A 13,358-nucleotide genomic window follows, 5' to 3' on the forward strand; every position below is an offset into this window, starting at 1 on the left:
GACACTTAGGTTGATTCCATATCTTGGCTATTGTGATTAGTGGTGCAATAAACATGGGAGTGCAGGTATCTCTTTACCATACTGATTTCATTTCCTTTGGATATATACCCAGTAGTGGGATTGCTGGGTCATATGGTAGTTCTATTTTTAATTTTTTGAGGAACCCCCACATTGTTTCCCATAATGACTGTACTAATTTGTGTACCCATTAACAGCATTCCCATTGACAGTGTACAAGGGTTTCCTTTCTCCACATCCCTGCCAATGCTTGTTATCTTTCATCTTTTTGATAATAGTCATTCTGACAGGTGTGAGGTGATATCTGATTATGGTTTTAATTTGCATTTCTCTAATGGTTAATGATTTGAGCATTTTTCGTACACCTGTTGGCCATCTGTATATCTTCTTTTGAGGAATATCTATTCATATCCATTGCCTATTTTTAGTCTGATTATTTGCTTTCTTACTGTTGAGTTCTTTGCATTCCTTATGTATTTTGAATATTAACCCCTTATTGGATGTATGGTTTGCAAATATTTTCTTCTATTCCATAGGTTGTCTCCTCACTCCATTATTTTCTTGGCTGTGCAGAAGCTTTTCAGTTTGATGCAATTCCATTTGTCTAATTTTGCTTTTGTTGCCTGTGCTTTTGGTATAATATCCAAAAAAAAAAAAAAAATCATTGCCCAGATCAATGTCATGGAGCTTTTCCCCTATGTTTTCTTCTAGTAGTTTTACAATTCCAGGTCCTACATTTAAGTCTTTAATCCATTTTGGTTAGATTTTTGCATGTGGTGTGAGATAAGGGTCCAATTTTGTTCTTCTGCAAGTGGATATACAGTTGTCTCAGTATTATTTATTGAAGAGACTGCCCTTCCTTCATTGTGTGTCCTTTGCACTTTTGTTGAAAATCAATTGACCACAAATGCAAAGATTTATTTCTGGGCTCTGAGTTCTGTTCCACTGGTCTGTGTGTCTGTTTTTATACCAGTACGATACTCTCTTTTTTTCTCTCTCTTTTTAAAATTAGCTGAATTTAAGATTCAAGTAGAATATTGTTTTGATTGTTGTAGCTTTATAGTATAGTTTGAAATCAGGTAGTATGATGTCTCCAGCTTTGTTCTTTTTACTCATTATTGCTTTGGCCGTTTGGGGTCTTTTGTGGTTTTGGACAAATTTTGGGATTATTTTTTCTATTTCTGTGAAAAACATCACTGGAATTTTCATAAGGATTGCCTTGAATCTGTAGATCACATTGGACAGTATTAACAATATGCTAACAAGAACAAGCTTAGTTTCTTATTCTGACTCCCTCTCCCATATTGAATGGGATCATGAAAGACTCTTTGCATGCATTGGGTGTGTTTGGGGTAGTGCTAAGGTGATGTTACTCTTTAAAAGCATCCCAGTTATCCTTTTGTAAGGTTGAGAATCTCATACTTCGTAATTTTATGAGTGTAGGTTTCCTTAGAATGAAGCATGCTTGCATCAATTCTAATCCAATCTATTGTTTCATCATCCACCACATCACACAGAACTGATGAGGTAACACCACATTTTACTGAACCCATTTTTATGATACATAATTTTCAATGGCAATTATTATAAGACCTAAATCCAAGGTGTGAGTCTAAATTTTAGGACACTTGTCATCCAATTCAATACATCAAGTATTACAAAATATTTATCTTATTCCCTGTAGTTGCCTTTCTTGATGCCAGGCCAGATGTCACTGTATCCATCAGAGTACACCTTGCCCCTGGGCTCACATGTGGCCTCAGACACTTTCTCAACACAGCACTCCAGGTATACATGGACAAATAATCAGAATTGGTGCAAAAAAACCTATTTGCCAGCTCTGGAATCTATCATTTGTCAGTAAATTCCCCTGCAACTTGATCAGCTTTAGCCTGATAAGAAATCTGTGATGCAGTCATTGATCTAGAATGCTATGTCTGAGCCTGGCCAGAGCACATTTCTAGAAGACAGAATCGGTGTTCTTTAACCATATGAATGTCATCATTTTATCCCTTCACTACAGGGATATCAGAGAGACACCATAACATGGTGGAGTGAGACACACCTGAATCAAACTCCAATCTTGCAACTTACTTACTATATTACCCTGAACATATCACTTAACCTCTCTCAGCTTCAGTTTCCCAAGCTGCAAAATGGGGTAATAAAACCTCCTTTAGAGAGTTGACATGCGGTTATAGCAGGAAATATCAACATAACGCCTAGCACATTGCAAGCATTCAATTAATGGTAGAATGTAGTTGTACAATTTTCAACAGCTGTGATTAGCAGGTATTAGGTTTTCCTATGATGGAATTTAAATAAAGACATACACTAGTCATTGAAAACATAACCTCAAGCCTCCAGTTGAAACTTATGAGGATGATGTCCATGATAGAGGCAACTAAAGCAATCTCCATTGGGCTGTTTTCCCACTTTCCATCCAAAACATGGCTATTTGGACAGGATCCAAAATTAAACCCTTAGGAAGCAATGAAAAAACCAGCCAGCTGTTGTCTGCATAACTGTGGTTAACCTCCGAGCCACGCCTCTTTGGGCATTCCTCTCCAGAGAAGCAGAAAAACATGAGACACAACAGATTCAACTGCAAAACAAGTCCTTTTGACCCAGGAGATCCTGGAGGCGGCTCACATCGCAAGCAGCCTTGCCTCCCACACAGCTGTGTCCAGGCCTGTTACAGCTGATAGGAGGGCTCGTCTGCAGCATTGCTACCTTCTCAGCTAAAGACGATGTAGTGAGGAAAAAAGAAGATGAAAACAAAAGAAAATGAGTGTCATTGTAAGTAGGAAGTGTTTGTTCTAAGTGCATCACGTGGACAGCTAATGCTGTCTATGTTATTGATAACCATTCAGGATTCCCAGAGTACCTTTTGGCAAACTTATGCTGGGCTGTGAGGACTGGGCTATAGCCATTTCATAAGAGCACAAATAAAGACAACTTGATCAAAGAACATAAGCAAGAAAGAATGGAGATATTTTTAAATTTGAGTCCTTTTCATTCTGGAAGCTACCTGGAATGGTTACTTCAAATTAATACAATATTGGATCAAGAAGACTGCACATTTCATCCTAAGAGTGGAATCAGACATTCAGTGCAAAGAAATAGGCTGTGGAAAGTCCTCTCCATGGGGTAATGGGGTTGCCTTGCACTCTGTGCTTCCCTAGAACAATGAACTTCTTCCACACACATTTTTGTGCCTTTTTTTTTTTTTTTTTTTTTGAGACAAACTCTCACTCTGACACCCAGGCCGGAGTGCAGTGGCACAATAATGGCTCATGGCTACTGTAGCCTTGACTTCTGGGGCTCAAGCGATCCTCCCACCTCAGTTTCTTGAGTAGGGGACCAGAGGTGTGCACCACCATGGTGGATAATTTTGTTTATTTTTTGTGGAGACAAGGTCTCACTATGTAGCCCAGGTTGATCTTGAACTCCTGAGCTCAAGCAGTCCTCCTGCCTTGGCCTTCCAAAGTGCTAAAATTATAGGCATGAGCCACCATGCCCACCCCACACACTATTGTCCTTTTTAAAAAATAATAATAATTGTTTTAGAGACGGGTCTTGCCATGTTGCCCAGACTGGCCTCGAACTTCTGGGTTCAAACAATTCTCGCACCTTGGCCTCCCAAAGTGCTGGTAACAGAGTTGTGAGCCACTGTGCCCAGCTGAAATACTTAACAGCCATTCCTTTCCAGCTCCACTGCCATACACCCACGCATAACACCTGTGGTCCTCGAACTTTAGCGGCTACAGGAATCATCTGGAGGGCTTGTTAAAACGCAGATTGCTGAGCCACACACCTGGAGACTTCAATTCTGCAGTCTGGGGATTGTGTCTGAGAATTTGCATCTCTAAGAAGTTCTCAGGTGTTGCCTGTGCTTCTAGTTCTGGACCCACACTTTCAGAACCACTGCTTTAAGGACCGGCCACACACCCGCACCCAGCTGGGGCTAATTAACTGCATGCATGAATGAGTGAGTGATAAAGGAATAAATGACAGTGTGAAAGTCCTCCCTAGCAGACTCCTTGATATTCTCAGGATTAATATTTTTGTCTTTTAAGTATATCCTCTGCAAAACACACTCCTGACAGTAAAAGTAAGCCTGTTACTTCAATTTGAAGACCGCCTTTTTCATCCTGCTGGGCCCAATATCCTACGATAAATAGTTTAGTTTTTCTTGCTGATTCCAGGGCACATAAAGTTCTCAACTGTGAAGGTGCCAGAAGCTTTCTGGATTCAAAGTGTCTATCCAGATGGACAGATTGGGGAGCCAGGCTCTTCATTGCTTTCTCTGCTCTAAAAATTCTCAGCATTTCATTTGAACACATCAAAGCAGGCTCAGATTAAAGACAAAATGAGCTTGACACAACAAAAGTGGTGCCAGCTTGGACTCCATGACACTTTAGCCTTGAGAAGGCTGGTCTGGGGCCATTGGCCAGCGGGAAATTCAACTGGAGAGCCTGCTGCTGCCCTGTCTCTTGGCCTTGGTGTGAGCATTTTTCACCCAAATTGGGCCACTTCTCATCCTTGGTAACAGTGTAACAGCAGGTTCTGTCATCCATGGCTGTTTCCCAGCTGTCTGTAGACATGTTTCATAGAATCAGGTTTGTTCTCAGTTCATTTTAACAATTAATCATATTTTACCATTATAATAGAACTATATAACTGCTATAGAAAATACAGAAGAGTAGAAAAAAGGGAGAAACCATTCATAATCCTACCATCTTAGATATTAACCCTGTGGATATTGGCAATTTATATGTGTGCGTGTGTGTGTGTGTGTGTGTGTGTGTGTGTGTGTGTGTATTCTTTCTTTCTTTCTTTTTGAGACAGAGTCTTACTCTGTAGCTGGCTGGAGTGCAGTGGCGCGATCTTGGCTCACTGCAACCTCCGCCTCCAGGGTTCAAATGATTCTCCTACTTCAGCCTCCCGAGTAGCTGGGACTACAGGGGCGTGCCACATGTAGTCCGGCTAATTTTTTGTATTTTTAGTAGAGATGGGATTTCACCATGTTGGTCAGGATGGTCTCAATCTCTTGACCTTGTGATCTGCCTGCCTTGGTCTCCCAAAGTGCTAGGATTACAGCCATGAGCCACCGCCCTGGCCAACAGTTCATATATTTTCAGTTAAGATTCTACACTTAGGATTATTTGTCTGTAATATATATGTGATGAATATATACATATATATCTTCTGAAAAACACACTTTCTACAGAAAAAGAAAATTGTTTTTCAGTTTAAAGACTGTCTTCCTCATTCTGCCCAGTCAACCAACCAGCAATGTGTAGTTTAGTCTCTCTTGTTAATTCCAGGGCATGTAAAGTTCCCAATTGCCGAGGTGCCAGAAATTCTCTTTTTCTAATTCAAACAATAATTTCATAGATTTGAAAATGTCCCATTTTAAAAAGCTGATTTTTAAAAACATGATTACTTAAAAATCACAGGCTGATTTTCATATTCCACTTTATTTTTAAAAGTATTATTTTATTTAGAGAAATAGTATATATATTTCCCAGTGATCATATAAACTCTTTCAGAATCATTTTTTAAAAGCTCCCTTCAGTTCTTCTTACTTAAATGAGTTGTATTCTGGAAAACAAAAACCAAAACGGAACGATGGTAGGACAGAAAGTTTTGAAGGGCAGCACTGAATTGTGTGCATGCACGTTGAATTGTACATGACTCCAAGGCTGTTTCAGTGAGCTGATGAGAAAAATGACAACATGACTGTGAAAATCAGGCCAATCAGTAAAAAAGAAAAGTCTGAAGCCAGATAATGAAGTCAACATAAAAATCAGTTTTGAGGCCCACATTCAAGTTCAGTAAGTCTTCATTTATGCCAGTCACCAAATAGTTGTCAGGGGTCTGCTTCTTTTTGTGTAGCATGAACCAAGGTGGAAGTGTCCTCTAGTGGGTGTAGATATGTAAATTCCAGTGGATCTGAACGGAAGTCTTAACTTGGCCTTCCCCACATAGGAGATGATCACTCTTCCTCAAATTGCCTTTAAATAGAGTGGCGCCTCACCAGCACTGTCAGAGGGCAATTTACTTCTCCACTGAGAGCTGGCAAGCAGACATTTCCACTGCTTGGGAGTGGCTAACTAGAGAATGCAATAACATTGCACAATCACTGTTAAATATGAGGTTGAAAATGTAAACATAGGTCACCTTTTTGTAGAAAATAGATGAAGTATTTAATTCATTTCCTGATACTAAAAAATAGGATTTCTTTTTTTTTTAAGACGGAGTTTTGCTCTTGTTGCCTAGACTGGAGTGCAATGGCACAATCGCAGCTCACCGCAACCTCCACCACCTGGGTTCAAGCAATTCTCCTATCTCAGCCTCCCAAGTAGCTGAGATTACAGGTGCCCACCACCATACCTGGCTAATTTTTGTATTTTAAGTAGAGATGGGATTTCACCATGTTGGTCAGGGTGGTCTCGAACTCCTGACCTCAGGTGATCCACCCGCCTCAGCCTCCCATAGTGCCGGGGTTACAGGTGTAAGCCACCACACCCAGCCTGATTTTATTTTATTTTTTAATAAGATACAACTTAGTGGATGGATAGATATACACATGCACACAGGCATGCTTAATCTTTTTAGGAGCATGAAATGAACATGCATTCCAAAAACTCCCAGTAAAAATGGCAAGGTCAGTTGTATTATCAAAATAAATTTGCCATCATTGAGACCAAAAAATATTCCCTTGACATCTAACAGATATAATGAATCTTGTTCTAAACTAGTTATACTGGCCTGTGTGAGATGACTGCTGTGTTGGATTCCTAGGGCTGTCATGACAATGCACCACAAACGGGGTGGCTTAAAACAACAGAAATTTATTCTTTTACAGTTCTGGAGGCCAGAAGTTCAAGATCAAGGTGTGGTCACTTCTGGGATGGTGGTGTTCCCTTCAGCAGGATGCAAGGTTGGTTCTTTCTGGAGGCTTGAGGGAGAGTCCATTCCAAGTCTCTCTCTTAGATTCTGGTATTTGCCTGGCAATCCTTGGTGTCCCTTGGCTTGTAGGCACGTCACTCCAGTCCCTACCTTCTCTGCCTCCCTTGTCACATAGCATTCTTTCTACGTCTGTGTCCAAATTCCCCTCTTTATAAGGACACCAGTCATGGGATTGGAGTCCACCCTAATCCAGTATAACCTCATCTTAACTTGATGACATCTGCAAATATTCTGTTTCAACATAAGGTCACATTTACAGGTTCCCAGGGTTAGAACGTGAACGTATCTTTCTGGGGGACACAATTCAACAAAAAACAACTACAGACATTCCTTGACAAATGATTTTTCAAGTTTATGGTGAGGTGAAAGTGGCATGCATTCAGTAGAAACTGTATTTCTAGTACCCATACAACCATTGTTTTTCACTTTTAGTACAGTATTCAATCTAACACTTTATTATAAAATAGGCTCTGTGTTAGATGATTTTGCCTAATTGTAGGCTAATGTAAGTGTTCTGAGCACGTTTAGGAAGGTTATGTTCAGCTCCAATGTTTGGCAGATTAGGTGTATTAAATGCATTTTTTACTTATAATATTTTCAACTTATGATGGGTTTATTAGGATATGACCCCACTGTAAGTCAAGGAGCATCTGTACTTACTATAATCTTCCAACAAACATCTGGGGAGAGCTCATCTGCATGGCTAATTTCTAAAGACATGATGATCACTTAGAAACATAAACCAACAGACTCTTGCAGTGGGGCCAGAGGCGTCCGTGACTTCTCTGTGGCCGCCTAGCCAGGGACAGCAGATCCCTCACCCTCCCAACTCCTCAGTCGGAGCTTTCCCCGCGGCTCCCTGTTGCATCTCCCTTTCTTTATATGGATGCTGATGCAATACTGCTAGCACCCTGATGATGAAGAAGAAAACTGAAAGCACACCTATTGAAAACGATGAGTAAGCTACTTTTGACTGTTCTCGCCCCTCCATCCTTATTTGGATATTTTTTGTGGCTAGAAGTGCTTGCTCCTCAAACCTAGACGTTCATCCCCAACTGGATTCGTTACTGCTTCCAAACAAATCTCACACGTAGCCCAGCTTCCCGGGGCAGTGGGACAACCCGAATCAAATTGTGTGACAAATGCGCAGGAGAATTCCCAGGGCCGTCCAAGTGAAATAGATCCACGTTAACCCTAGGCTCTGCGCTAGCCCAATAGCTACAGGACCCTAGAGGCTCATGTTGACCTAGTCTACTTTTATATCGGATTTCTTACTTTTTTTGAATATTTCAGAGGCACTTCTCTGATTTACTCGCAATGTGTGGAATGAAGATGCTCTCCATCCAACTCTTGTCTCCCTAACTAGCTACACTTTCTCTAACATAAGTAGGCCTTGGAGGTGATGGTGGATGTTTATTTAATTTAATTTACATTTTTTTTTTTAAACCCAAGCCAAAAATGGTCAATGACGGTAGATGTTCAGAAATTAGCTTCTATGGCGATTTACCTGGAGAATAAGAGTTACTATCTTTTTAAAATGCCCCTGAAAAGAAAAACCTTTCTGTAGGCAGGACTAAATGAGACTGAATCACCCACATTTCGTTCTAGCCCAGGAAGACAGCTTCTCACGCTCTCACATCTGGACTGCAGGCCTGGGGAGCCTGGGAGCTGCCATCTCTCGCTTCCAAAGGCGTGGTTGGAGGCAGCTGCAAAGCCACATCCTGTCTTATGCCAAAAAGACTGAGGACATAAAGTGCGGAAAGTGGAGAGAAATTTTCTCAAGCGAATGTAATAAACACTATGAACTGTGAGTAAAATAAAAACAAAAAAATAGCTTCAGGTGAAAAAATAAATTATACGAATCTGCCTGTGCCTAAGGGCTTCAAGCTCAATATGCATGATTAGAAGAAAATTTCTCCAGGGAAATTAATATCTTATTGGTACCACCCCTGAGCCATTAGGATTGTTGAATAAGAAAAAACTGGCAACCTGGTCCAAATGCTTCCCTGCTACTGGGACGTGTGTGATTGAATTATACAGAGAGACTATCAATCATATTTCTTTGGCTTATAATGATTAAATCTTGAGTTTGGGGTAACTCGAAGTGACATCGTGCCTCCCAGGGGTCCTTGATTGAGTTGATAGAGTCGCCTTCTTCCTTGGGGGTTTTCTGAGTCCCAGCCCTAAGTAGAGTCTCCTATTTTGCATTCAGTGCAATAAATGCTCCCATGGAGTGTTGCCAGGAATATACATGCATTTAAAAGGTTGGTCTGGCATTCAAAAGTTAAGCAGCCAAAAGCACAAAGCCAAGAATGAGCAAGAGCAGAGTGAGAATGTTCACTTGGCCTAGCGCTGAGAAATGAGGCCCCATGAGCAGAGTGGGGCTGCCGTGGTTATGAACACAAAGCCATCCCCTCGCCTAGGTGTCCCTAAGAGTAGACCCCCCTTCCCCACCGCCTCCCACCATGTCACCAGATGGCGGCTTCTCTCAGCCACTGTGGAGGAGGCGCCGAGGAGGCCATTCCCCTCTCCAACGCAGAATCCTCATGGAGGACAAAGGCAGATGGTGTCTCAGATTCGATTCCGAGACCTGATGAATGACCTTCTCGACAGACTGCCATGCATGTGCCGTTCCAGCCCCTTCTTTCTGCTTGCCACAGATTTGCTCTCGGTGAACCCCTGGGACATCCAGCCAGGAGCATTTCAGGGGTAATGATCTAAAAGAGGAGCAAGGGGAGAAGTCAAAGCCCTGTGTCCAGCTGGTGCAGGACTAAGGAGGGGGCAGACAAGAGCTCTGCGTTATAAACAAGCGCATCGCCTGGGCTCTAGCATCAGGAGCAAATATTAGACTGTGCGTGTAGGGCTAGCTGTAGGTCCAGTGTGATAGGAGACCAGGTTGATTTTGATTTCCTCCCTCCACTGTTTTGCCTCTGTCCTCTGTCCTAATGAGCCTCATAAGTACACCCATGACCCTGGGGCCACCCACTGGTTATCTCCAACCTACAGCAAAATTCCTCTCAGTGTTCCACACTCCAGACTTCCCGGGTCTGGCCCTGTTAAGATGTGCTTGTTCTGCTGCCTGGAAGTGATGTACTGTGTTGCCCTGTGGGCGTGCTTTGGCAGGGCCTTCATTCTTTGAAGGTAGGCGGGGGAGGGAAAGGCATTACACCTTCTATATGCTTTGTGAGAGCTTTCTATACACTATCTCATGGAATATTTTCTGCCATCCTAGGGGAAAGGGGCATTAGCGCTATATTCCAGACAAGCAAAAGCTGAGACAGGACATGTTGGAAATGTCGGAAATCTCGCACCTGTCCAGAACAGAACCAGGATTCCAGCTCTATTTGCTCGAAGCCCATGTTCTTTCTCCAGCCTCATGGGTACAGGCAGCGGGAGCCTCAGGCCAATGAGTCACGGTTGGCCTAGAGGATCCTTCGCAGCAAGCTGTATCCCACCCCAGGGTGCCTGCTGATTGGTGTGATGATCCCAGGCCTCTGAAGAGGTAGTCGAGCCCTGGCTCTGTGTCTGGGAGCCTCTGATGGCAGCTTCCATTTGGTTCTTCAGTTTGAGTTACTGTTGTAGGCGCATTTCTCCCTCTATCGAACCTTAGGTATTGTCACTGTGCATTTATGTCCCTGGTTCCCTGGCGCATGCTTGTGAGATCAGCAAATTCAATCTAATGAGTATACACAAGGCATTGCTATAAAATGCATCTATAAGCAGTGCAGTTCTGAGGCTGGGACCCGAATCAGTGATTTGTCATCTGAAAAGGAGGTTCCATTGGCCACTGAGGTGCATATGTGAGCAGGGTTCCTCTGAACAGCAGGACCTGAACACCCACAGGACTTTTCAGGCAATTCCCGTCCTTTTTTCTGTATCCTAAACAGCATTCGGAGTTAAAAGAGATAGTCAAGACATATCTGTTGGGTTGATGATGCAAAGTCTACACGTTTAAAAAGAAACACAACTTTGAATGTGAAAATCCTGGAACATATTCTTGGTCCTCTGACCCAGAAAAGAATTTTTAAAAAATTTTCACTTCCACTGAAGAACAAAGTCATAAAGTTATTGTAAAAGACAATTCGCAATTGTTGCAATAATAAGAAATAGAATTAACATTCATGCCATATTCTCCACATGTCATTTTAACCCCAGGTTTCTACGCTTTTGCTTATTAATTATTGAACTGAAGTTACTCATACCTTAAGGAGTGAATGGTTCTTCTTGCTCTGCCCCAGGATATGATCCAGAGGTAGTGGTCATTCCAAACTGAAGGTCAATAAAAATGTAGGCAGCTTCCATAATCCGTATTTGTTTGATCATGAATTTTTGAGTCAGTTTATTTAACAGTCATTTATTTAGTGTTTACCACATGGCCCTTACTGTGTTATGATTTCTCTTTAATCACAGATGGTGCTCGCGCAAAGGTCCCAGGACCTGGCTGTGCTACTGGCCTTCGAGGAGCTCTCATTGAGGGGCTAACAAAAGGTTTAATAAAGCATGGAAGAAAAGAGGAATAATAGGGATGCAGGACTTTTGTTCCTATCGAGACAATAACTACAAGATGGAGATATGGGAGATAAGGGCTTCCCCAGGGTCCCCCGTGAAGGCTAAAATAGAAAACCATAGTGGAAAACAGCAACTCAAATGGCTACATGGCATTCTTTATTTCCTTGAAATTAGGGTGGTATAGACCAAGCAAAAGATCCTCTGGATATGTGTGGCTTTGTGTGTGAGGGTGGAGGTAGGAATGAGTGGGGAGAGGTGGGAATAGAGGAAGATGCAGGAAGAGGCAAAAGCTAGGTGGTTCTGAGGTTCTGAAGCTGCTCCTCCCAACATCCTGGTTCGTTACTGCCTATGCTTGGATCCCACTGGGCTGCTTCTGGGCTGGCTGACCGGGAGTCCCAGAGGTGCCCTCCAACAGAAAGGTCCTGGGTCAGGACCAGACTGCCCAGTCTAGAGGTACTGTGGATGGGTGTGGCCTCGTGGGGCTGTGGTGGCCTCGTGCGTAACCATTGCTGGCAGGAAGGAGGGCTCCAGCTCCAGACAGCCCGGTGCCAGTTGCCTCCCTGCTTTCAGCTCCTTTCACTGCCCTGGAAGGAAGGGCTGGGGGACTTCACTTCTGTCTGCCATGTCTGGTCATGACTGCCTTGCAACCAGCTGCTTCTGCTCCTGCCTGAAGCCTCCCACTGAACCCTATGCCAAGGACACTGTGCTGGGATTGTTTTTATTAGAAACAGGTTCTAACGTCATGCTTTCATTCAATCATTTTACTGACAGGCACAGAACACCACCATGGAGCACACACCATGCTTGGTGCAGGGAAAAAATAAGTAAGACAAAGTCTGATATTAGGAGCTCAAGTCTAGAACGAGACAGCTATACAAACAAGAACCAGCAGCAACAGACTGTGATACGTACTGCATGATTTCAATTGTATAACATTCTTGAAAATGTCATATAGAGAGGCCAAACTAGAGAGACCAAAAACAGATCAGGAGCTGGGGGGAGGAATTGACTACAGAGAGATGTGAGGGATTTTTTGGGTGGGAGCAGTAATGAAACTATGTTGTTGGTGTTGACTACACTACTAACTGTATTTATCAAAACTCACAGAGATGTACGCTAAAAGGAGTGAATTTTACTGTATGTATTGTAAGTTGATATTCACAAAAGGAAAACAAATTGCAAATGGGTCTGGTAAGCACGGTAATGGCATATTGCACAAAAAGTCACAAAGGAGGAGGGGAGCAGCTCTTCCTGTAAAGGTACAGGCAAGAGAATCAGGAAGACTTTACAGAGAGAAGAACAATTAACTTGTGGTTCTAAAGATGACAGGAGTTTGCCAGGGAGACAGGAGAGAGAGAACATTTCGTGTAGAAGCACCAGCAGGTGCAAAGGCACGGAGGGTGAGGCGGCAAGCCCCAGGTGTTCTGTGAGCTTCACCTCATGTGGTACATCTGGCCCATCAGCAGGAGTCTGAGCATGGACAGTCCTATATGTGATGCTAAAGGGTGGGGACGCTTTTTCCTTTGCTTTTCAACATTTAAAAAATTGTGATAAAATGTATGTAACATGAAATATGCCATTTAAGCATTTTGAGTTCAGTGGCATTGATTACACTCACAATGTTGTGCTTCCACCACCACTATGCATTTTTTTATTTTATTTATTTATTTATTTTGAGATGGAGTCTCACTCTGTCACCAGGCTGGAGTGCAGTGGCGCAATCTCAGCTCACTGCAACCTCCAGCTCCCCGGTTCAAGTGATTCTCCTGCCTCAGCCTCCCGAGTAGCTGAGATTAAAGGTGTGTGCCACCACACCCAGTTAATTTTTGTATTTAGACAGGTTTTCACCATGT

Source organism: Macaca thibetana, chromosome 17 (genome assembly GCF_024542745.1).
Source record: "Macaca thibetana thibetana isolate TM-01 chromosome 17, ASM2454274v1, whole genome shotgun sequence".
Lineage (NCBI taxonomy): Eukaryota > Metazoa > Chordata > Mammalia > Primates > Cercopithecidae > Macaca > Macaca thibetana.